General features: G+C 32.1%; 1 protein-coding gene across 4 annotated transcripts in view; it reads left to right on the top strand.

Annotated features, from left to right (window-relative positions):
* Nucleotides 1–538: 538 nt before the first annotated feature.
* LOC148620754 (protein FAM53A-like) overlaps nt 539–24,114 on the top strand; it is a 60,882-nt gene continuing 37,306 nt past the window's right edge. Inside the window, exons 1-2 of one of the 4 annotated variants that reach the window (XM_088574519.1) lie at nt 539–638; nt 17,392–17,459. The gene's annotated coding sequence lies outside the window, so the exon portion shown is untranslated. Of the gene's footprint in view, nt 639–10,452; nt 10,500–17,000; nt 17,020–17,391; nt 17,460–17,506; nt 17,649–24,114 lie in introns of those variants that run through there. The other 3 variants (XM_088574520.1, XM_088574523.1, XM_088574526.1) reach the window with 3 other exon arrangements.

Genomic DNA, 24,114 nt, shown 5'->3' with positions numbered 1-24,114 from the left:
GACTAAAGGTAAGCCTTTTGCAAAGGCAGTTAATCGGCAGAAACACATAAGAGGTATTTAGCAGGAAATATCATGGGAAATATTACAAGAAAAAGAGTTTGGTGACAACTAACTTTCTTTTGAAATTTGAAAGAATGTCAGGTAAGTGTTCTTGAAATAAATTCTTAAGAAATTTTATTTACCAGGTTAATAGTTCGTGAGATAGTGAAAGTTCTCCACAGAAGCTACATGAAATGAAAAACAAGATTCCTACATTGAAGCTTTGTGATCTGTGTTTTTTACATTCAAAAGCTTGTTTATTCAAGGATTTTTATAGTAAAAAAATTAAATTATAAAAATCCTTGATTCGATGTCATCTTTGATAAAAATTGGGAAAGATATTTTTTGCGATTTTCCTTGAATGCTTCTATAAATTTCTTTCATTTCATAACATTTTCATATCACTATAAATCAGTGTCATGTACAATGTGCTTAAATTTCACAAAGAGCCTGGGAATTTCATATTTCCCGCAATGTCAATTTTATACTTTCGGAACGCCTTGGAGTTTATCACTTAACAGCTGATGCCGGTGATGGAGAAAAGTTACAATTACAAAGATCTCACGACATAAAGAAACAGAAGAAAAAACATGGATAAGGTACAACTTCATTGTCGTGATGGATTCAAAACTATTTTTTTGTTACTGCATGAAATCATCAGTCAAACCTCTTCATAAAGTGCACGAACTAAAACAAGAAAAATATAACATTAAAAGGGGGAGGTAGCGACTATGTCTGACAATGCTGCATAGTACATCAACCCAGAGTTCTAATAACTCATTGTGGGAAACGGAATAAGAGTAATTGAGTACTGTAAGGCCTAATTGGGCATTTTATTACGTGAAAAATGTATGAGAATGAACTTTCTGCACTGGAACTGGAAGTGGGTGTTTAACTCTCATTAAAATGATTAAAATGTGCCTCCTCATTCTTATTTGTCACCCGCTACATGTACACTTACGTCTCTGGTAAGAAGCTGTGATCAAAGTCAAAATGAGGTTGAAGTAAGGCCAAATAAAATTACACCTTTGTTTCCTGTTGTCCGACAGACTAATGGATTTGACCCCGACTGGCTTATTTTCGAGTTAACAAACAACAAAAAGTACCATGTAAAGGACCCAATATTTTACAGATGGTAGTCCGTTTTCAGTTTCCACAAAGTGAGGGTGATTAAAATAAGTAAATAAAATTCAAAACTAACCTACCAACACAATTTATTTTCTTACATGTAACAAGAACCGTGGCATAATTTTATTTGGTCAAATAAATATTTTCCCACTAACATATCAGAATTTCCTCTGACTCTACAACCCCTTTAAGTAGTTCTGCTAATTTTTATGTACATGTATGCACAAGACTATAGCTGACTTGATATTAATGTCAAGCCCTGCTAGAATTTAACACAAAGGTTGGGCTGTTAAAATATGACAATATCCTTGCTAGATTAGAATGGAGGGGCACTGCAGCCAACCTTCAAAGACTCCCTGTAGGTCTCCTGATGAAATTTTGCTTAACAGTGTCACCAAAGCCATCTCTATGAAATAAATTACTTCTATTTTTCTTCAAGTGCCATGTACGCAAGATGTTTTTGAAAGTAAAGGGGCACAGGAATAGGACACTTAGGCATACTAAGAAGACCTCTAGATTTGTCAAATTATTTTAAAACACATGGCACTTGATAATTTGACAAATCTAGGGGTCTTCTTAGTATGACTAGCATGTTAATGCTAAAGTGTCCTATTCCTGTGCCTTTCATATTCTACATGTAGCTAGAACCTACTTATTAGCATATGCTAAGCTAGCCCACAGTTATTATAAGCTTGCTCAGTGTTTTAAATTGAATTTTATTGAATGAAATACAAGCATTATTATATTACAATGTATATACATACATGTACTAAGCAACAATCAATCTGTGTTTACATGTGTCTCAGTCTATGGCCTTCTTTATCCACTAAAGCTACATACAGCATGCATGCCTGGGATTATTTTAGAATTGATGAAAGCTTGTTAAAATAAGGTATAAGTTAGTTTAAATATACACTGTATACTATAAACATACAAATTTTTGCTATTTTCATGGTAGATAGAAAAGCATGAAAAATAGTATTAGTACTTGCAGAATTATTTTTACACCAATTAACCCTAATCATTCTTTGAAACCAGGAAAATTGATACATTTACAGTAATTGAAATCATTGAAGTTGAGGGTTTAGGCTAGTAGCTGAGAAGGGTTTTGGGAGATGCAGATTGCACTATCTCAATCATTTATTTGAGCGCTGACCAGCTTTTTATTGAAAATCATGTTTGTACATTTTGAATTCAAAATATTTGTGTGGAATTTTAGCACTGGTCATCTGGTGCCTGGCCAGGGAAAAATTACATGTAGTTCAGACCAGTGTAATTTCTTTGATTTTTCAGTAAATTTCAATTACTTTGGATTAGGGTAAGTACTGGTAAATTCCAAATTGTAGTTTCTGACTTCACAGAGTGATTTTGAATGAGATTGTTTCTTTGAAAGAAACAAATTGTACATGTAATCTTAATTATTAAGTAGATGTATTTGTAAGTATCATGCAAAATCTGGAAAGGGTGATACACCCCAAAAAAGGCTACATATTTTTATTTTTGAAAATAAGTTGTTTTATGGGTCTATATTATGAAATGTGTAATTATTCATTCAAATCTGTCTGCTCTTAGGAGATAATCAATATTGAAAATCCAATAGATTCTACTGTTTTTGAGTGTTATTTACAGAGTTATCTCCCTTAATTTTGAAATCTACCGTGTATTCTAGGTAATTTTTATCTCCTAAGATCACAGGTTATATGAAAAACTGAATGTTAATTTCTATTTACTATGGTAATTCAAACAAAATATCAAAAATAAAAATATGTAGACTTTTAACTAATGAATCGCATTTTGCACAATTCTTAGCTGGAGTGCTACTTAATAGGTCGAAATAAAAATAGTGATTTATTTATGTACATGTAATCGTTTTATAATTGCTTTGGTGCATTAATAGTTGCAGGATAAGTTTTATTGAATTTTACTGTATTTTCCGAAGCAGTCGGTATAGTTTCGCTTTTTATCCTTTGACCTTGAAGATGCTCTTCCATGGACACGCAAGTCACCTGATAGCAATTCTGTTTCCTGATTGGCCAAATACTGATTATAAGTAAAAAAAACCAAATTTTACTTTGTCGGCTATCTTTTTTTAAAGATAGTCCTTGTTTCCACATATGTACTTATTAAAGATTAGAGTCTTTAAGGCCTATTTTTGGTCCAATGATATGTAGTATTTCCAGGAATGATAATAATAAATTTTATCTTTCAGTTAAGTTTTTGACATTAAAATACCTGGTAAATTTCAATGGGACAGAGCACATACCTGTATTGTGTATTTATGAAGCCACTTACATAATGTACTTGTACCTGTTTGGTGAATTACTTGGAATTTGCAAATTACTGTGCATTTAAAATTTAGTCAAAACATTAACTCAGTTGTTAAAATGTGTCTGCTTGTTTGTCAAAACCTTTAGTATAATGTTTGTGCCTGGTAAGAAAAAATTTGTTGTTAAGACAATTATGCTAATTAATCTCCTGCTGCCCACTTCAACGATAGGGGACTTAAGGTTTGCACTCAGTCCATCCGCCACTCTCCTAACTATGGATATAATCATTTGATAAATGGGACTTTGTTTTAAGCTACATATCAAGTTCGAATTTTGTCACTTACCACTTTGGTTGATTGATTGTTGGTGTTGAATGCCCGAGCAGCAGTATTTCAGCGACTTTCCAACTTTTGCATAATCACTGTGTATGTCAATCAAAAGTAGTCAAAATGAAAGTGTGAATAAAATTATATTTGTCATTTGCTACAAAAGTGTACGAAAATTGTTTAGCAGAAAAAGTAAGGATGCAGATTTTTAATATTATTTATCAAGTTAATTTTGTGAAAATCTTTTACAATCATCATACCATTAGGTTACTGATTTAGGGAACCTTATTTTCAAAGCTTTGCAATAGTATGCAACTCTAAAATGTTATTTTTTATGGGAATTCACAGTGAAACTTTGAAAATGATCTTTTTTGGTCCATGCTCCCAGTTTTTAGTGGAGTCAGAGTTGCTCATTTGCTTTTGTTACTTAGTATGTATGATTTTAGTTACTTTATGTTCTTTGTTGTGTATGTCTGTTTTCCATGTCTGGTCTTTGTCCCTGGATTACATTCTTTTGATTACCGCTATAACCTTGGTTCCCTTGATTACTCTTTCAAAGTAATGGAAACCATAGAAGTGGTTCTGAGACTGTTGAAGTTTTGCTGAGTTATGGCCCTTGGACTTAGAACATTCATGTTTGTTAGATTGCTTTCCCATGACAAGTTACAGCCCAAGTTCTCATTTTTGTTCTGGTCCATTAATTTTGATACCCTGCCACAGGAAGTGGCAGGTTATTTTGTAATACCCTCCAAAAAGTTGTGTGTCCATCCATCCATCTGTTTGTCTGTTTTTTTTCCCCTGACAGTTTCCAGATGATAAATTTTGAACAATAAATATTTTTAGAACTTTGCACTGTTGTTTAGTACCATAAAATACATGTTAAGTTCATTTTTGTTTCATAAATTTGTTATTCTGATTCACAAGGTGTAAGCTTGAGTTGTTTCCAATGGTTCAAATCAAACAATATGTTCCTTAAGAACTGTTAATGCATGTACTGTCTTTGCTAATCCAGAGTTTAACAGGCCTTGCAGATTGTCATTTTCTATATAAAAACTGTATGTAGAATGACCCATGGCCCTATATGTTCATACATTTCAATTTGTTATCATGCGGCTGGGATATATAATGTCAGCTCTTATATAAAATACAAGAAGGCCATTCGCCATTGTAACCTTGTTGAACCTTGGGAAAAAAAAAGACTGGTTTCTGTACAAATTGTTTATGTTGTAAAATTTCACTTTCCAATCTGTCGTACTTCAGTGATTGGTAACAAGTTCCTGTTGTATAATGCCACATTCTATAGATTTCAAACGGGAAATCAGATAATGTTTGGACAGGCCTACGTTAATAGTTGTTTACTATAATTAGGAATTTGATTGTGTTATCTGGTTCATCAAGTAAAAAATTGAAATCTTTATGTTTGATCGTAAAAGGTCTAGAATGCTGTGATATGATTGATTGAGAAAAAGTGCTTGTTGAAAATGGGTTTTGTTTGCTTTTTATGGAATTTGTTGTGTTTGGTTACGTACAAATTACTTCTCAAGGTCATTTATAATGGAAGAGTACTTTATTGAGATGGTGAATTGTGCATGGATTAATTTTATGTGATAAATGAAATCATTGTGTCCATTAGGTAGAAAGGATAGATCTTAAGATGTCATAGATAACTGATTGCTTTCCACAGGTTTAACAGTGAAACCTGTCTAAACTGAACCCAGAATAATCCAAATTCAGAATAATCCCAAAACCTGTCTAAACCAGACTTTTTAAAGTACCTTTACTGCAATATTTAAACGTATTTGAACCTTAGTTTGGTAAACCAAACACCTGACTTTACTGAATAAATTTTAATGTCCAAAGGGGTTTGGTTTAGAAAGGTTTAACTGTACATATATATTCTTAGTAAAGTTTATGCGTGGAGGATTATTCCTTTAAGGGAGCACCTCAATTCACTTCTTGTGTTTTTGGTGTGGTTCATGCCGTGGAGGATTATCCCTCTTAGGGAGCACCTCAATTCACACCTTGTGTTTTTGGTGTGGTTCATGCCGTGGAGGATTAAACCTTTAAGGAAGCACCTGAATTCACCCCTTGTTTTTTGGTGTGGTTCATGCCGTGGAGGATTAAACCTTTAAGGGAGCACCTGAGTTCACCACTTGGTTTTTTTTTTGTGTGGTTCATGCTGTGGATGATTACTTCTTTAAGGGAGCACCTGAATTCACCTCTCGTTTTTTTGGTGTGGTTCATGCCATGGAGGATAATTCCTTTAAGGGAGCACCTGAATTCACCCCTTGATTTTTGGTTATGTTCATGCCGTGGAGGATTATTCCTTTTAGGGAGCACCTTAGTTCACCCCTTGTTTTTTTTTTTTTTTTTTTTTTTTTTTTTTTTTGTGACTTGTGCAACTTGTTGGTGTGTTTTAATTTTTGTCTTCTTTGTGGGTGTCCCTGTCATCTATATACATTATCAAACATGTTTTGCTCATGGATTTGTCTTCTTGGATATTTCCTATTTCCATTTAGATTTTGCTGTTTTTAATTTACCATTTATGTGAGCCAAGTCACACGTCATAATTCCCATTTTTTTCCAGATTCCTTTCCGGCATTTTACAGTTTTGTTCAGACTTGTTTGTTCTTGAGGCTTTAAAGCAAAAAGAAACTTTGGAAACTCTTTATATGTATAAATATGGATAAAAGATCAATAAGAATGGCTGGATAAAGAATCTTTCTCTATAAAATTGATGCAACAAATGTTTTTACAGAATTGAACTGTACAAACCAAGTCTAACAATAAATTTCCAGACAATTTACTTTAATGGTCTTCATCTTACGTGAACTGCACTGGTTTGCCACTATTAAGAAATTCTTGGCTAGGTCATATACTTGTTTAGTTTTCACAGTTGATAGTACGTACTGATTTTTAGTGATCAGGTAGTGGTAATTATAGCAAATAAAACAGTTAACTTCACATGATAGAGTTGGTCTGCTTTTGATCAAATGACCACTCATTACCTGTTGAACTTCACCTGTTGATTACCTGGACAATTGATTAGAAGATTAAATGGTAGATTCAGATCTTATGATAATGAAATAATTGATTTTTTAGACAGGGTTCTTGTGATTTCAACCCAGGATACAAATAACATTTTCTCAAGCATTTTAGAACATTTTGTACTGGTATTCTTCATCTATCTCATCGGTTAAACAACCCCTGAGTATTCTGAGACCAGCAATCAGACTTTGCTGAAATTTTGTAGGGTAGTTAAGACAACGTGTACTTGATTTAGTCACACTGTCATATTGCTTTGACAACATTTACTAGAGTTTCAGACTCCAATTTTGTATTTGCTTACGTGTAGCAGTCTTAGTTTACTGGTAGAGCTTAACTCCAAAACAAACCAACTTTGTTCATTGCATTTATGAAAAATTTGGGGCAAAAAATTTAGGGTGTATGAAGTGAACTGTAGTATTTGATACACAGTATTAATTGTGATAATCAATGTTACCATGCAGTAATGTTTTCCCATAGAACTTATGAGACATTTATTACATAATTAAAATATGATTTTAAAAACAAATCAATTCTGAATTGATGGAAAAACACAGTAAAAGCTTTGTTTGTTCTTGCATGCAAAATAGTGTCAATATGTGTTTAGTATATTATTCTTACAATGGACAAAGATCGTAAATATGCAGTGTTTGGTTTTGAACTTAAATTTATTAAGTGTGTTTAGTTACATGTACTTATTATCAGTGAATTTAAGACAAGCTTTTTATTGTATGTATCAGTTTGTAATTTTAAAGTACATGTACATTGAACTTGCTTTATAATTGTTTTTATACTCCACCACACAAAGTGGCAAGGTATTATGTGATACCCTCCTAAAGGTTGAGTGGCCATCCATCCGTCTGTTCGTCCCCAAGGGTTTCCAGATGATAACTTGAGAAAGGATCAATGATTTTTTTTGAAACTCTGTACAGTTGTTTAATATCATAAAATGCAGGTTAAGTTTAATTTTCAGTAAAATACAATATGTGGTATTTGATTAAGGCCATTTTTAATTTTTTGCTATCACCCTGTTTTTCACCATTACATGGTGGAGTATTACTAAATGTTTTATTATCCCCCATTTTTTCTCCATTACATGGCGGGGTATCACTCAAGGTTTCATTAATGCCCTCACTTGGCGTCCGTCGTCGTCAACAATTATACAAAACTCTTCTGCTGTGAAACTACTTGACTAATTAGAACCAAACTTGGTGTGAATGTTCCTTTGGGTACTCTGCATAGAACTGATGTGGGGATTTTTGATTCGTAAAAAACATGGCCCCCATTACTAAAAATAGAACATAGGGGTTAGACAGTAGTTTTTCACATATATCTCCTAAACCATTATGTTAAGCTGTATTCTGACAGGGCAAAAGTCTTCAGCATGATGTGATCTATCTCTGGTCAAATTTTGGTTTTAATCCGTTAAGCCATGTTGGAGTTATTGCCCTTTTTCAACGGTTTTTGCTATTTTTAATGTTATTTCTTTCAAAAATCTCCTCTGACACTCCTTGACCAATTGAAACCAAACTTGGTATGAATGTTACTTGGGGTATCCTGCATAGAACTGATGTGGGGATTTTTGATTCGTCAAAAAAAACATGGCCGGTGTTACAGTAGTTTTTCACAGATATCTCCAAAACCGTTAAGTTTATCCAAATTCTTTCAATAGCTGAAATGATCCATATTATTAGGACTACAAATTTCTTCAGACTCCTTGTAAGAGTTATTGCCCCTGAAAGGGGAAAAATAATTTTTTTTAAGCAGTTTTCAGTCAATATCTTGAAAACTATGACAGATTAAAAGAAACTTTCAATTTTAGAAAAGATCTTGTGATAGTCCTACCAAAGACTTCTTGAGTCAAAATTATTGAACAACTTCTTGTTTAATTTATTGCCTTTGAAAGGCAAAATTCAACAAGGTGAGCGATTCAGGCTCCTGGGAGCCTCTTGTTATTAAATGACCTTAATCAGTGTGCAACTTTTAACTGCAATGAACATGTTTTTTAATCATTTTTATCATCAGTAAATGTGTTTTGCATGTCAATGATTATTTTACCATGGAAATATTCATTTTCTGTACACCATGGTTTCTGTACTGCATGATAAAATATTTTGATATGTGTCTGATATGATTATACAATGCTGAACAGTTCTATTGTGACTGTAAGGTACAAGTAGTGCATTTCTTTGTAAAGGCTAGAATCAAATGTCTAGTAAAGTAGAATAAGAAGTTATAGGGAATAAAACATCCTCAATGGGGCTTAGAATGTTAACAACTAAGGCCAAAATGTGTCTGTTTCCTGCTACACTACTTACCCTATGTTTTTGTGCCTACCCTAAATATTTTATGGCAATTTGGCTTAAACACTGTTAAAGTCTGTTAAAGATTGTTTCCCCATCAACTCAATGTAAATTATTTTTGAAAAATGTAATAATATCCCTACATACTTACCCTATTTTTTTTTCTTGCTGGTAGCAGGAAACAAGATGAATTTGTTTTGGCCTAAATGAAGACAGGCAGGTAGTACAATGTACAACTAAAAAAAATCAATCTTTAATAACTCCATTATCCCCCCTTTCAAAGCAAAAAACATCTACATTGTACACCCACCCCAACCCACAATAAATTAAATCTATGCATTATAAATAGCTCCCCTTGGAGGAAAATGATAGACAGCTCTTCAAAGACTGGCTTTGTGTTTAAAATATGATCAAGGTTCTTTGTCTTAAACAAAATTTTCCAGTATTTTAAATACCAGTCCATGTAAAATTCTCTGAAGTGATTAATGGTGAAGAAAAACCCACCGAACAAACTATGCTTTTTTTCAGTTTACATATGCTATCAGTCCTTTCCTTCAAAATTCTCAATGAATAATAGAAGACTGTATAGGATTTAACCTGAAACAAGAAATGTACACATCATTTCACTAGCCCAAATCAACTTTTACTAGCCCCGGGCTTTAGGCTAGTGGCTGAAGGTGAGCATTGTGCTATACTTCCATATAATGATATACTGTGAAAGTACTTTAATTCTTGGATACCAATTTTCATGGATTAGGTTTGAAACACAAGTTCGTGGATCCTTGAATTTGTGGTTTTGATGTTTTCAGTATACACAGCAATGGGATTCTCCTTTTCGTCTGGAATCAAATTTCGTGGTTTGGCCAACCCCAAAAACCACGAAAATTAGCACTCCACGAACAATAATACTTTCACAGTAGTTTTTATCTCAAAATAGCAACAACCAAACACCAAACTAAGACTGGTTTTGTTGACTAATTATTAGAATGTAATTATTACTGAATTATCAGTAGAAATAATAGTTTTTGATATGCATGAATCACCACCTACTTGAATTTTATGACGACTACTACTTATGTATTGAGTATTTGACCTAAATGCATCCTCTTTTAATATATTTCAAATAATATAAATAATTCTATAGATTTTCTCATATCAGTAAAGTACAACACAGTTGCACAATGTGATGACTTGATCTTTTCCTTTGATTGCTTTTTGATACAATAAATCCATCGACCTCAACGACTCTGAAATGTTTTGCTCCAAAACATATAATTTCTTCTTGTGTATTTACCGACTGGTGTGGAATTCTACAGTATTTAGATGGGATTTATTACTTTTAATGAATGTGTTGCAATTTTCTTCCATGCAATTGGAAATATTATTTGTGGGTAATTATTATTTTTGATAGAGAATTTGTATAGAATTTGTATAATTTTGATAATTTTCTAATATCTTTGTCAAAAATGTGTGAGTCCGTGTAAGAATCAGGCAGTCACTGAAAATTGGTATGATGGTTTTGATGGTTTAATTTGACTATTTGTATCATTAGAATCAAGGAAAAAAAGACATGATTTTCCATATCATTCTGGTAAATTGAGTTTTAATTTCATTGAAATGCACAGAAAATGACCATTTTAAGGGCAGATAACTGTCAAAAACCTCATTTTTCTAACCATCTATTGCAAAATTTCTGAGCAAAGCCAGTGATGCAGAGATCAAATAATGGTCTTTTGAAATAGAGGAAGCACCTTTGAGTGATACTTTATTGTCAGATCTTGGGGTTTGGACATGCATGATTCTGATTTGTCCCATTTTGCCGGATTCTTAAATTTAAGGATAAAAAAACATTTATAAACATTTAACTATTTCAACTTTGCACAGAGGTGATATACATATTGAAGATGTGCACCTTTTACTATGGAGAAATTTGATTATTATTTTCTTACATCTGTAGCATGTTGAAATTCTTTTTTTAGCAGTATATGCTATCATTAGTACATTAAGTTAGGATATTTGTAACCTGCACTGTAGTTCTTTTTAACTTGCTTAGTATTTGTATACAGTGTACATATTGAAGATATTTATGTGGTCTGCTGACAAATATATGATGGTGATACAGGTCTAGACATATATCAGTCTTATTACCTGCCCTGTTGTCTGGTTCTTCTAATGGGTCCCACAATTTTCACAATGTTTAAGTCTCGGTGACGAATTCAAGCTGGGGGCGTGGCAGGCATGCGCCCCCCCTTAAATTTTCAAAGCATGGGTTGTCAGGGGTAGATATAGGCGGTTATAGGATGAAACTTTAATTTCTCGCTAATTTTACTACAAAAGATATCTACATTGCACCCACTGTAGAGGAATATTTCAAGAGTTTAACCTCAAAAATTTTTTCGCATCAATCTACTTGGCGAAATTTTAATTGTGCGCCCCTTAATCTAAAATCCTGGATCTGCCCCTGAATTTTTCCTTTATTTTTAAGGTAGATCATACCTAGTACAGGGTATGCATCTTGCATAATCATACAGACATATCTATTTTTTATTACCTTGTAAAAATTATTTATTGAAATTATTTCAGATGATTTGTCAGTTAAGTGTTCTTCATATTAAGTTATAAGAAATTTTATCTACCAGTTTTTAGAAGTTTATGAAATATTGAAAAATCCCTACAAAATCCATATAATATGTAAAATATTGTCTTTATTAAGGCTCAATTATCTCAAAATCAAGTTTGGTGACATATGTTCATTCAAGGTCATCTTTGTGAAAAACTAGGAAAACCTGCTAGAAATATTAGGTACAATGTATGATCTATCTTAAATTGTCATTATTGTGTCATATTAGGGAAATGTCTAGTTCAGTTTTTTTAACACTTTTTAGGTGTCAGATACTTTTTATTGTTCACAATCCAAATTCTAAATTCTAAAAAAGTAGCTAAATTCTGCAAGTCCACCAGCATTTTTACCAGCCATGGCTGTCAGACTGGTGGTTAATTTTGAAGACTGAGTTTATGTTGGGGTATATGTTATAACTTTAATCATTGCTTTTAATATCCCCACATTTTCATTTGGAAGGATTATTACTGGAAGCACAAAAGAAAAAAATTTCTGTCTGCATTGCAGGAAAATTATGTTTGCTCTTTTACATTTCAAAAGATCTCATTATCTTTAAGTTCCACAGAATTTTTAAATTTGATTCTTTTGTATTTTGTTCCTATCACATTTTACAGTTTATTTTTCTCCAAAGCTACTGATGCAAGAAGTACTAATTCAGTCATTCAAAATGAAGGAAGTGAATTTTATAAAAAAAAATTGTTTTAAAATATGTTTTACAATAAAATCTTGACAAATTTAGCAGATTTATAACATATTATAAAAAGTTATTACTACCAAAAAGCTGTTAAATGTCAATTTTACGTGAATTGTATGCATGTTTTCAGTCAGGTATATGCTGTAAAGATTTGACCTGATTTTTGGACTTATGTAAATATTGATAACTTTTTGAGAATTTAGTACTTTCAGAATTATGACAGGATATAATGTACAGCTGTTAATTTGTACTCATGCTGTGAAATTAACAGTTTTCAGTTACATGTTACAATGTTTGATGCTTGTGTGAATAATTAATTGTTCATGGGAGTGGACTTAATAAGTTTGACTAACTTGTGTCCTATCCCATTTGTTCTAGTTGAGCAAAGTGTTATAAACTAATTAATTGTTCTATAGTGTACAATATTAAAGATGAACTATTTTTGATGCTCATTTGTACAACTTGTATAAACAGTGATAATTAGTACGCCCTGAACAAAATACTACATTTATAGTAGTCCCCTTTCCTTTTCGAATTGCTCTAACAATTATTCAATAGTCTTTTTTTCATTTTTCCTACCTTGACTTCGTTTTTAAAAATTTTCAGCAAAGGGAAGTAACTTCCCAAACTGACAGACTGTCCAATTGATTTATTTGAATGAAGACCATAAAGGTACAAACTGAAGGGAAAATAAGTTTAAAAGAAAAATGTTCAATCTTCTTCCTTTCTTGCATAAGACTACCAACCAGGTTGTCAGGTGTTTGAAATTCAAAATAGGCCCCTATCTCATTGAAAAGCATTGGAAGTTGTTTTTAGAGTAAAGACTACAGTCCTATCAAAAAAAACCTCTTATGCCTAAATACAATGGAAAAAATATGGGAATAAAACTATTTCTACACTGTAATAAGTTTGGCTTAAACAAAAATAGACAATATTGAAAAGTTTGTATCATATTGATGTACCCAGACAAAGCAAAGTAATTGCAAATCACTCATCGGTCCGGAATGATTTTAACAGTAGAAATAATTTCAAATCAAAAGTAAATCAGGAGAGGGACTTACAAACCCATTAACTTATGCCTTTAAAATTTTCTGCTTGCTTGTAAGGCCAAAGAAAATGTCTGTTTCCTGTGACGTTACCTTTCCTAGTTTTTGTACCTGCCCTAAACATTTCATTGCCATTTTGGCTCAAGCACTGTAAAAGTCTAGATTATTTCCCAATTAATTCCATGTAAAATATTTTTGTAATATAAAATAATTCTCCTAACTACCTACCCTATCTTTTCTTGCTGGTACCATGAAACAACTTCTATTGTTTTTTGCCTGATGAAAAATTTGATAGGATCTGCTATTGGTTTTAATACATGTACCGGTAGTTTGTTTTTAAGTCTACAATTAGGTGTATGTATGACTTGAGCATGGCATTCATTTTCAATGATAATAGTATAAATAAACGAAAATAATGGCTCATTGATTAACAAAAATGGCTCTTACTTATTATGAATAATTGCATATTTGGTCTTCTAGCTTGGGAATTATCTAAAGAGTGCTATCTGTGTTGTCAGGCAATGCTTTTTCATTTCATTTTAAAATGTGTTTCCCTTTTGTTTACATTTGGGAAGGAAATATTGATTTATGGAACTGTAATTGTATTTATAAGCTTTATACATGTAATATGGGGAATTATGCATGATTCCTTTCTTTTTGGAATACCCTCCCATATGAAATAAGAAGTGCAAAAGTAATAAGTCTTTTTAAGCATAAAATAAGAATTAAAAATTCTTCCTGATGGAACAACAGGCTAAAGAATAAACAGCTGTATTTACATGTACAATAGTGTTAAATGAATATACAATATTAGTGTATTACAGAAAAATATAGTAAAAAAAAGTATTTGTATGAGGCTAAGGAAGGGGAAGTAACTGTGAGGCTGTGCCCTTGCTAATATACCGTAACCCTTGCTTAAAGAAGATACTGTAAAAACTAGGAATCAGAAATAAGCCACTCGTATATAACTTGGAAACTTTTCATTGGTCTATATGATGGTAAAGGCCGATTTTATTTGAAATAATCCATTTACAAAAAATCTTTGAAACGTTCTCTTTTTCACCGTCACATACTAGATGACTTTTAAGCAATGCAAGAGTTTCCCTTCTTCATTTAAACCGGAATGACACCATTTATATAAGAACAGATCGACAGGCGCTTAAGGAAAAACAGAGAAAAGGTGTTATAATTAATATCCTACCAAAGACCCTGGTCCAAAACCCTAGTTTTTTTTTTTTATCAAGCCTGTCTTGTTAATTAATTCTTTAAATTTATATATGTTATTCTTATGACTATTTTTGTATTTTTTGGTGCATTGTCTCAACTATGAATATCCTGTTCTTCATTCCAATTTCCTAAAAACCAACATAGTTGAGTGCTCGATTATTGAATAATAGAAAAAAGTATGTCAAACTTTTATCTATCTGCTTAAAAAGCACTTAAAATATCGATCATGTCAAAAAATAATTTATTTTGGTTAATATTCATGCTTTTCTGTTGTACCAACAGTTTGGAAACGGAACAGGTTGTTCGCAAAATGATTTCGTATTTTCAGTTTTAGTATAATTAGTAGTTAAAATATGAGAAAATTTGCAACTTCCAACTCATTTTGCAAACCCATGTTGCAGATTGAATCGAGAACATTCTGTTCTATATATTCTATATATATGTTCTTTACATGTTTCTTGTTTTCCGATACCTACAGTGAACGATTTCACTTAAATCTAATATCAAAGTGTATTGGGGTCGAATGATCTTTTACCCCTCCTCTAATTAATGCAAAATAGCAGAAAACTTCACTACTTTTCAGAAAAGAATGATATTCAAAAACTACATTGATTTATCTTTCCATTGACATATAATATAGCCGTATACCCTCTAGGCCCATTAAAGTTCGAAAAATCCTTAATCGTCCGCGGCACTTATATACTCATTTTGTGGCTGTGTAATTTGTTTTGTTTGAGGGCCTCAGGGAAGATATGTTGTGGATTCTAACTGTGTTTTCCCTCTTGAAATGAAGTATTATTATTATAATTATTATAAATGTTATTATTATAGACAAAAAGCCTATCTTTAGTTTTTAACATTGCCATTTGTAGTTTAGGTATGGTATGCATGTAGCGACAAAAAAAAACTATTTCTGAAATTTTCGTTAAAAGCAGACAGGTACTAATTCGTAGGGGTGACATGGTGTATGCAATTCAATTGCAAAAAATTAAGAAAATTTTGGGAAAAAAATTTGCCTGGTTTTTATTTTTCACTAATACTTCCCACTTCCCACCAAAATTTTCGTGCTTTGCTTCATTCAACCTTTTAGTTAACTGACATGCCAGCTCTAGACCAGTTTATACCTACAAAAAGTTATGTCCTCATCGTATGCAGTATCAATCCCAATTCTTTCCATGCGAGGTTCAGAACTATGGTACATCATAATTCATACAAAAAGGACACAACCCATGTCCTAACAAAAACTGCCTTTAAATATGGCGTGTTAGTTTCTTTGTAAAGACTCTATGTGCATTTCGATGTTAATTCCATAAAATGCTATCTTTAGCGATTTGACAACAATATCATAAAGTTCTGTATTCTTTACAAATGAGTCTATTTAATGGGTTAGTCAACTTGAGCTTTCTGTGGGTCTTTGTGAAGAATATTACCATAAAAAATAGGGTGGGAGATACCTACTGAAACTAATTGAATGCCATTAAACACATGTTGATGCTAACGAACTGAAATGAACTGACACACGTCAGCAATTTCATGACTATATGCATTAAGTGTAGGTATTCGTAAGAATCAGGCAAAATGGGAAAAATTAGAAACATGCATGTCTAAACCAAACCAATCTGACAATATAATTTCACTCAAGGATTCTTTCTCTATTTTGATCTCTTCATCATTGGCTTTGCTCATAAATGTTTCTATAGAACATTAGAACATTAGAAAAATGAGGTTTTTGACACTTATCTGCCCTTTTAATGTTTATTTAAAGTGCATTTCAATGAAATTATATCTCAGTGCATCAACATGATATTGAAATCTTTTTTTTCCCTTGATTCTGATCATGCTAATAGTCAAATAACACTTCTAAATGATGGTTTTTTCATGCCATGTTTCAACCATTGCCTCATTCTTACAAAGACTGACACTTAGTAAGTGACAAAGAGACAAATGCATATTAACCTTGGAGAATATCTTTTTATCTCATCTGTTCATTTCCTTTGATCTTTTATTTAATGCATAACAACATGCAGCAGCGAAATTTTTTAGATTGATTTCAGCAGTATACAAAACTAGCATTTTTTTTTAACAAAAACTAGGCATTGAACTTATAGTTATTACATAATTTTCAATAATAGTTCAAATTAAAAATCCTACAATTATTACGCCTTAGAGGAATTACTTGTGATGTAATCACCAGGTAATTGCTCACCTGAGAGTCATTAGTAAGGTGTGAGAACAAATTCTAGAGGCAAATATGATAAGTTTGTGATAAACAAATTCTAAAATTTGAGACCCTCTCAAGGTGGCACTGTTTTGTTCTTCTGCAGGTTATAAGATCTCTTAGAATTATTTTTTTCCATCCTTTACTTTAGTCAGTAATTGCTGTGGTGTTCAAAAAAAAAAAAAAAAAAAAGGAATGATATTTCTTAAGTGTTGTATAGAAAAAAGATTTTGGTAATTAGGTTATATTTGTCACTCTCAAGGATAGATTTAAAGTTTTGTGGAGATATTTTGAAACAGAACATAGGTTTCCATCTCTCTGTTTTCTCATTACAAGAAACTGACTATACCCATAACAGAAATCAGCTGATATTGATCATAGTTGGGGTACTCTAATAAGCCTTATCTTCAGTTATAAAAATTTATATTGATTACGAGATAGATATTTATTTACATTGTGATTATTTTCTCAATTACAGAACTATGATGGTGGAAATTTTACTCAGGACAATTAGTAAAAGCAGTGATGAAATAGAATTTCTGACAGGTAAGCTATTTACGGAAGTCGAATGCCATTGTCTCAGCACCAAAGTATTGTATTTCGCTGTCACCGCAGAAGTCTTTAATGCAAAAGTGTGAATGAAGGTTAGTTAACGATATGTCAGCTTGGTTTTTCCAACCAGTGGTCCTGGAAATTTTCGCAAGGAGGATCTCTACATGTATGGCTTCTAAATTTGTAAGTTTTATGCTTATTTTTATGGAAAATTCTTAGTTCCTATTATAAAACTTGATATAAAAATTGATTACAATGCATTATATGAAAAATTTGTGCTAAATCATCCTTCTCATGATTGGCTTTATAACTTTTTAAATTGTTATATTTTCTTTAATTGATATGACAGTTCATGAACCAAAAGTTCAAAGGAAATTATTAATTTAATGATATTTGCAACAGATAATAAATTCAATATTAAAGATCCTTGGTAGAAAAAGATAATGGAATTACATTGATATTTCCTTTTTTGTCGCCTACTGCATTTTGATTCCAATCCCTTCCCTGTGCATCATACCTTGTAAGCACTTAAATGTCTACATTTCTTATGGGATTTGAATAAAATTTATACCAAACTTTGGGACTGTAAATCTCTAATTTTATTTTCAAAATTGACTATAATTGATTATTGCTGTGAGAGTTATCTCCTTTGAAAACTGAAATCTCTTCAAAATTTGTTTTGTAGTTTTTAGATATTTTGGACTTAGTGCACTTTTTTTTTCATGTAAAAGTCATGAGATGATAAATTTTGCTTAAACGCATCATTGCAATAGTATGCCCTTTTCAATTAAAATATTCACTTATTGTGCCACTATCTTGGGGAAATCTGGAGCAGAGAATTTTAGTTTATCAGTCTGTGTGCCTGTAACTTAGGTTCATCTCAATAGGTTTAAATGACTTTTGCTCAGGTTGAAGGTTAAGAAACTAGACAAATATCTATTGTTCTAGAGTGCATTACATATGCAAGTTAAAGGTCAAGATTACTCTACTAAAAACGGATTTATATGATGGGCAGGGAATTTTGGGTCCTGCTCTAGTTTTATAAGATTATGTTCTTTCTCCTTCTCTTACACAATGTACTATGAAAGTAGGATCCTTATAGCGGTATACTTTAAAGATGGCATGGTTTTATTGGCTTGAGTAACTACCAGTATGTCAATAAATACAGTTAAAATTCAGATGAGTTTATGTTGAATTGTCTCTATTTGACAACTGATTTTTTACACTAAAAGAGAAGGACGTTAAAAAAGAAAGGTCTTCTTCTCTCAAAGTAGGGTGCTTCTTTAACAGTTGCAACTTTCTACCCTTTAACATTGCCAGAAACCCACAATGGAGGGAGGTACGCAGTGTCATCAACTGTGGGTAAATGCTAAATTATAATCCCTAAATGATTTCTGACTGTGAGTCCTACAGGACAAACAAAGCAGTTTTGCACTCCGTTAACGTCAACCTGAAGTATTAGTTAAGTATTAGTTTATCACTTAAAAATCATGTTAAGCAGACCATAATAATTTTTTTTGGTGGTCTTTTTTCCAATTGCATGGGCCCAAGTCCCTTCCACGAAACATTGAAATTCTCGGACATAATATAGAGTATGCATAGGGAAAGAAATATCACTTGGATTATTTTAAGGGTCATTTGAATAAGAAGTACATGTGAAATGAGTGATGAGTCATCCTCTGCATGATATTAAGACAGAACTATACTTCAAAATTCACAAATTTCTAGGAAGGAACTGGTCACCTTTCATAACTTTTTATTGATTGTTTCTGTAAGGCCATTTATGTACCCAGATGGACCTATTAAAACTTTTAACAAGACAATCCTGAATTTTGCTATCAAGGTAAACATTGAAATATCAATACTCCAGAACATGGCTTGAGTCTGGTTTAAACCAGCTAGATTTAACAGTGGGTAAAATCTGCTGAAGTAAAAGATTATTTTTTTAACATAAAAAAAGTGGTTTTGAAGACATTTCATAATGAATTAAACTGTACCGTTAAAATTTAGTTTGTTTATGGGGAAACTATTTTTATGCCCCTGCAACAAACTGTCGGGGGGCATATCAATTTACCTCTGTCTGTCCGTTTGGATTACACATGATCATGCCTTGTCCAGCTATCTCTTTGTACAGTTTTTGAACTACATCTAAAATATTTTACAAGATATTTCTACACATGATGAAGGTGTGCAGGGCCAAAGGAATTTGATTTTCATGAAATATTATGGAAATTGGTGATAGTTACACCTTGTCATTTTACTCAGAAATATTTGGATCATGGCTTGTCCGGCTTTCTACTCATACAGTTTTTGAACTACATCTAAAATATTTTACAGGATATTTCTACACATGATGAAGGTGTGCAGGGCCGAAGGAATTTGATTTTCGTGAAATATTATGTAAATTGGTGAAAACTAAACTTACTTATATTCGTCAAAATTAGGGCTATATGGCTTGTATGGCTATCTTTTTTCTGTAGTTTTTGAACTACATCTAAAATATTTTTTGCAGGATGTTTCTACACATAATGATGGCGTGCAATGTCATAGGATCTTGATTTTCATGAAATATTACGGAACTTGGTGATAATTAAACTGTTATTTTTGTCAGAAATATATCCCAAGCAACAAAGTTAGGGGTTTGTTATTGGGGGTATTAACATTTTTTATGTGTCCATTAATACGTCCATTGGTCCTCTTTTTCTCATCGCAACTAGTCTGACACTACCAAACAGAATTTCGTGACACTATGTGGCCAGGATATATGTAGATATGCATATATTTAGGAATTTCTGATCCCCAAATTGATCCCCAGACCATGAGTAACACAAGTCTTGGACGGATTTCTGAATATGCAAATCATGTCTTCATACAAAAATGAACATGTTCCTAATTTGGCAAATCTAGCGAGCGGGGGCATCATTAGTGTCTTACAGACACATTTGATTTATTAAAAAAAAATCACTACTAACAAATGAGGCAGGGGCTCCTGTGATAAACAGGCCTTCTAGTCTTTTGAAAATAATATAAATATTCTTTCATAAACATGAGAAGTTCAAATTTTGTTTTGGTTATTTTTTAGGTAGATTTTACCTATTACGCAGAGTATTCTTTTCTGTCATCTTGCAAAATCATGAAGACATATATATATTTTCAATTAACTAATAATGTTTTAATGATGTAAAGAAATATGCTTCAGTTATTTGAAAAGAAATTTTTACATTAAAATTTGTATGGTAAATTTTTCAAGGGGAGATAATTGGTGAGAAAGTCTTTCAAAAGGGAGATAATTAGCTGGAGAATGTTCTGTAGAAATGTACCAGCAATGGGAATTTTACTTTTTTCATTATTTCAAGAAAAAGAGTTTGGTAACCCTTAATTTTCTTTTTGAAGTATGAAAGAATGTCATTTAATTATTCTAAATATAAACTTATAAGGAATTTTTATATACTGTTTTTTTAATGGTGTGCGAAATAGTGAAAATTCCCTACAGAATCCATATTATATGTTGCCAAAAGTTGCATTTATTCAGGCTCAATTATCTTGATTTGGTGACCTATGATTTTTACATTAAATTATTAAGTATGTTCATTCAACGTCATCTTTGCGAAAAACTGGGAAAAATCTATCTACTTAGAAGTATTAGGTATGATCTACCTTAGAACCGCCATATCTGGCTGTACACTATGTCAGTTGAAATGGTCGGTAGTGCTTTGTATTATTATTTACAATGAAAGAACAGGCAAATTAAGTAGAATGATGTTAGATGTGGCAATATTTGCATTATAAGGTCACACATTTACTGAAACTTTTCAATCATTGACAATTGTTATTGTTTGTTTTCATACATAATGGTGCACATGGCGAGTGCTACCATGTACGTGTGTAAGTGATTTTTACGGAATATAATATAACTTTTCTGAATCATATCATCTAATATTTATATTAAAAATGAATTTGATGTTGAACAGCTGATATACATTGGCATGTTACATGTGTTTGTTTACATGATTTAATGTGGGCAGTAATTTACACACACACACACACACACAAGCCATGCTTAGTAAGTCACATGCTTCTCATATAGCAAACTGAAATCAACCGCAGTTGTGGTCTCGAAGCTTTGGAAGGACCTGATACTAGAATCAAAAAATCTTCAGTTAAAGAGTATTAAAGATGCCAGCTCAGTAAGCTAAATAGATTAACAATATAGCCACATGAGTTAATTTGTAAACTGTCATCCATCAGCAACTAAAAAAATGGGGTGATTGGGAGGATTTTATTTTTTATTGTGTAGGAACAGTAAGTTTTGAATCAATTCATGGCAGAGTAAATTATAATATGCTATCAAACATGCATATTACAAAGAAATTTCAGCAAATGAAAAAAACAAAAAACAAAACAAAACAAAAAATTGGGGTAGTGCCTTTAGCTTGGATTAGAATCTACAAATTAGCTTCAGGTGGCCTGATCTGTGATTATCTGCAATAATAAGGTTATAAAGTTAATTAAACCTGACAAGGATAAAGCACATAGAGTTGTTGAAGGCTCCTGCAATAGTTGATGACTTGGCACGTCTAATCAAGGAAAAGATATTTCAAATAATAGGAATTAAACATTAAGTAAGATTCAAGGAGTTAAGTGATGTATTTTAGCCTTGGAAGATTGAGCACATAATTGCTTTAAAGCCGATCTTCTAACAAATTTGGCGTATTATTCTTTTTTATAGGAAACTTCAGTAAATGTTTTTTTATGTCCTGTCTTAAGTCATAAATAATAATAATTAGTGTCAGAGTTGTATATCTTGATTTTGGATTGGATTGGTGTTCAGTAATTTTGTTTAATTACCTTTCCAATTCTGGTTCCCTTGATTTCCCTTGAATACTTCTGCTCATTGACATTAAACCATCTGGCAAGTGGGGCAGTATTTTCCCTTCACTAATCAAATTCTTATTTTATTTTCCCTTAAGTGCTCATTTCAAGGCAAAATTTGGAAACAAAAGCTGATGCCAAATATAACCCAAAGTATGGTTATTTGTTTTTTACTATGTTTTAATTAAGGCTAGTTTTGGAAATTCATAGATTAATCTCTCTCTTGTTATTACTCCTAGTACAATCTACACAAAACGACTCTTGGCACTTACCCTACCGGTGCACCTGGTTCATGCAGCCAGTTTATAGTGGAGTCCGAGTTGCTCATTTACTTTTGTTATTTTGTATATATTATTTTGGTTATTTTATGTTCTCTGTTGTGTGTGTCTGTTTTCCATGTCTGGTCTGTCCTTGGATTACTTTCATTTGATTTCCACTAGAATCTTGGTTCCCTTGATAAAGTTTTAACAAGGGGAAAACAATTATATTTATCAAACAGATTATAATAAACATATCAAAACTGAAATGTATAGTTGTCTGAAAAAAAAAAAGAGTTGCACTTTGCACAATTCTTGGAAATATTGATACTTTAGAACTTTTGAGTAAAATGGCCTTGGTAGGAGACAGAATCATTTCCTGGCTTTCTCCGTGGGCGGATGATTGTTTGAAGTTATTATGTATACCATGTTTTGGAAAATCAGAATGCAATCTTTAATTACAAAGCTACCTATATAAAAAAAAACCTACCGATAATTGTTTTCCAAGAGAATATAATCAATTGCTTTGGTGTCTAATAATCATCCTCATCAGTTTCAAGTCCCAGGCTTCTCTTTCCATCAGAGAAGAGACCTCCTGGTTATAGATGTTACAGATTTCAAAAGGCAGATGACCTTTATGGCATTTAATTCAGATTCTTTGATCATGATATTTGTGTCAGTGGGTTTATTTAACGAAAAGAAATACTGATTCAGGGTTCCTTTTTTTTTCAAAAGGCGGAAAAACTGTATGGTATTGAATTCAGATTCTTAGATGATGATGTTTATGTCAGTGTGTTTATTTAACGAAAAGAAATACTAATTCAGAGTTTCCTTTTTTCAGATTTAAAGTACTTTGTGATTTATGTATCTAATGGGAGACTGTTGAGCTGGTATTAAACAACTTTTATTTTTATTCTCATGTGCACAGAAGTCTTAAGGACTTAAGTTTTTCCTTAACGATTGACCAATCAGATTGCTTAAAACATATATGAAGAAAAAGCAGGGATTTGAGTAAATTTATATAAGACAGGCTTTATAAAACGAAGCGTAATGGTGATGCAGTCTTTGAAGTTGACAAAAATTGAAAAAGCTGGTAAAAATGCTGATGGGCTTGCAGAATTTGGCTAACATGCCAATGATTGCTATATATAAGTTCATTAATTTTTTTTTGAGCTGGGTTTTTTTTGTCAGATTTTGTTTAATTGGATGGACAGTTTGTATTTTTTCTTTCAACTGGTGCTATTTACCTGTTACAAAGCCAAAAGCCAGAAATTGTGTCTTTCTCTGATATTCATCACATTTATTTGTATTTTGTGTTCAGTTCCTTTTTTACCATTTAAATGTGGCTACTTTCTTCTTATTTTTTGTTCATATTTTTTGGAGTACACGGATAAACTTACTAATCTTAACATGTATCAGAAATGGGAAAATAGACATGACCTTCCTTCTTTATCCTTAAAATTGGTTTAGATTTGGACAACAACTTACAGAAGTTATTTTTAATGACTAGAAAGACGTAC

Source organism: Perna viridis, chromosome 3 (genome assembly GCF_037379345.1).
Source record: "Perna viridis isolate PV_CMFRI_1.1 ecotype Kerala chromosome 3, ASM3737934v1, whole genome shotgun sequence".
Lineage (NCBI taxonomy): Eukaryota > Metazoa > Mollusca > Bivalvia > Mytilida > Mytilidae > Perna > Perna viridis.
Note: the sequence above shows the minus strand (reverse complement) of the source record. Positions and strands in the feature narration are given on the sequence as shown.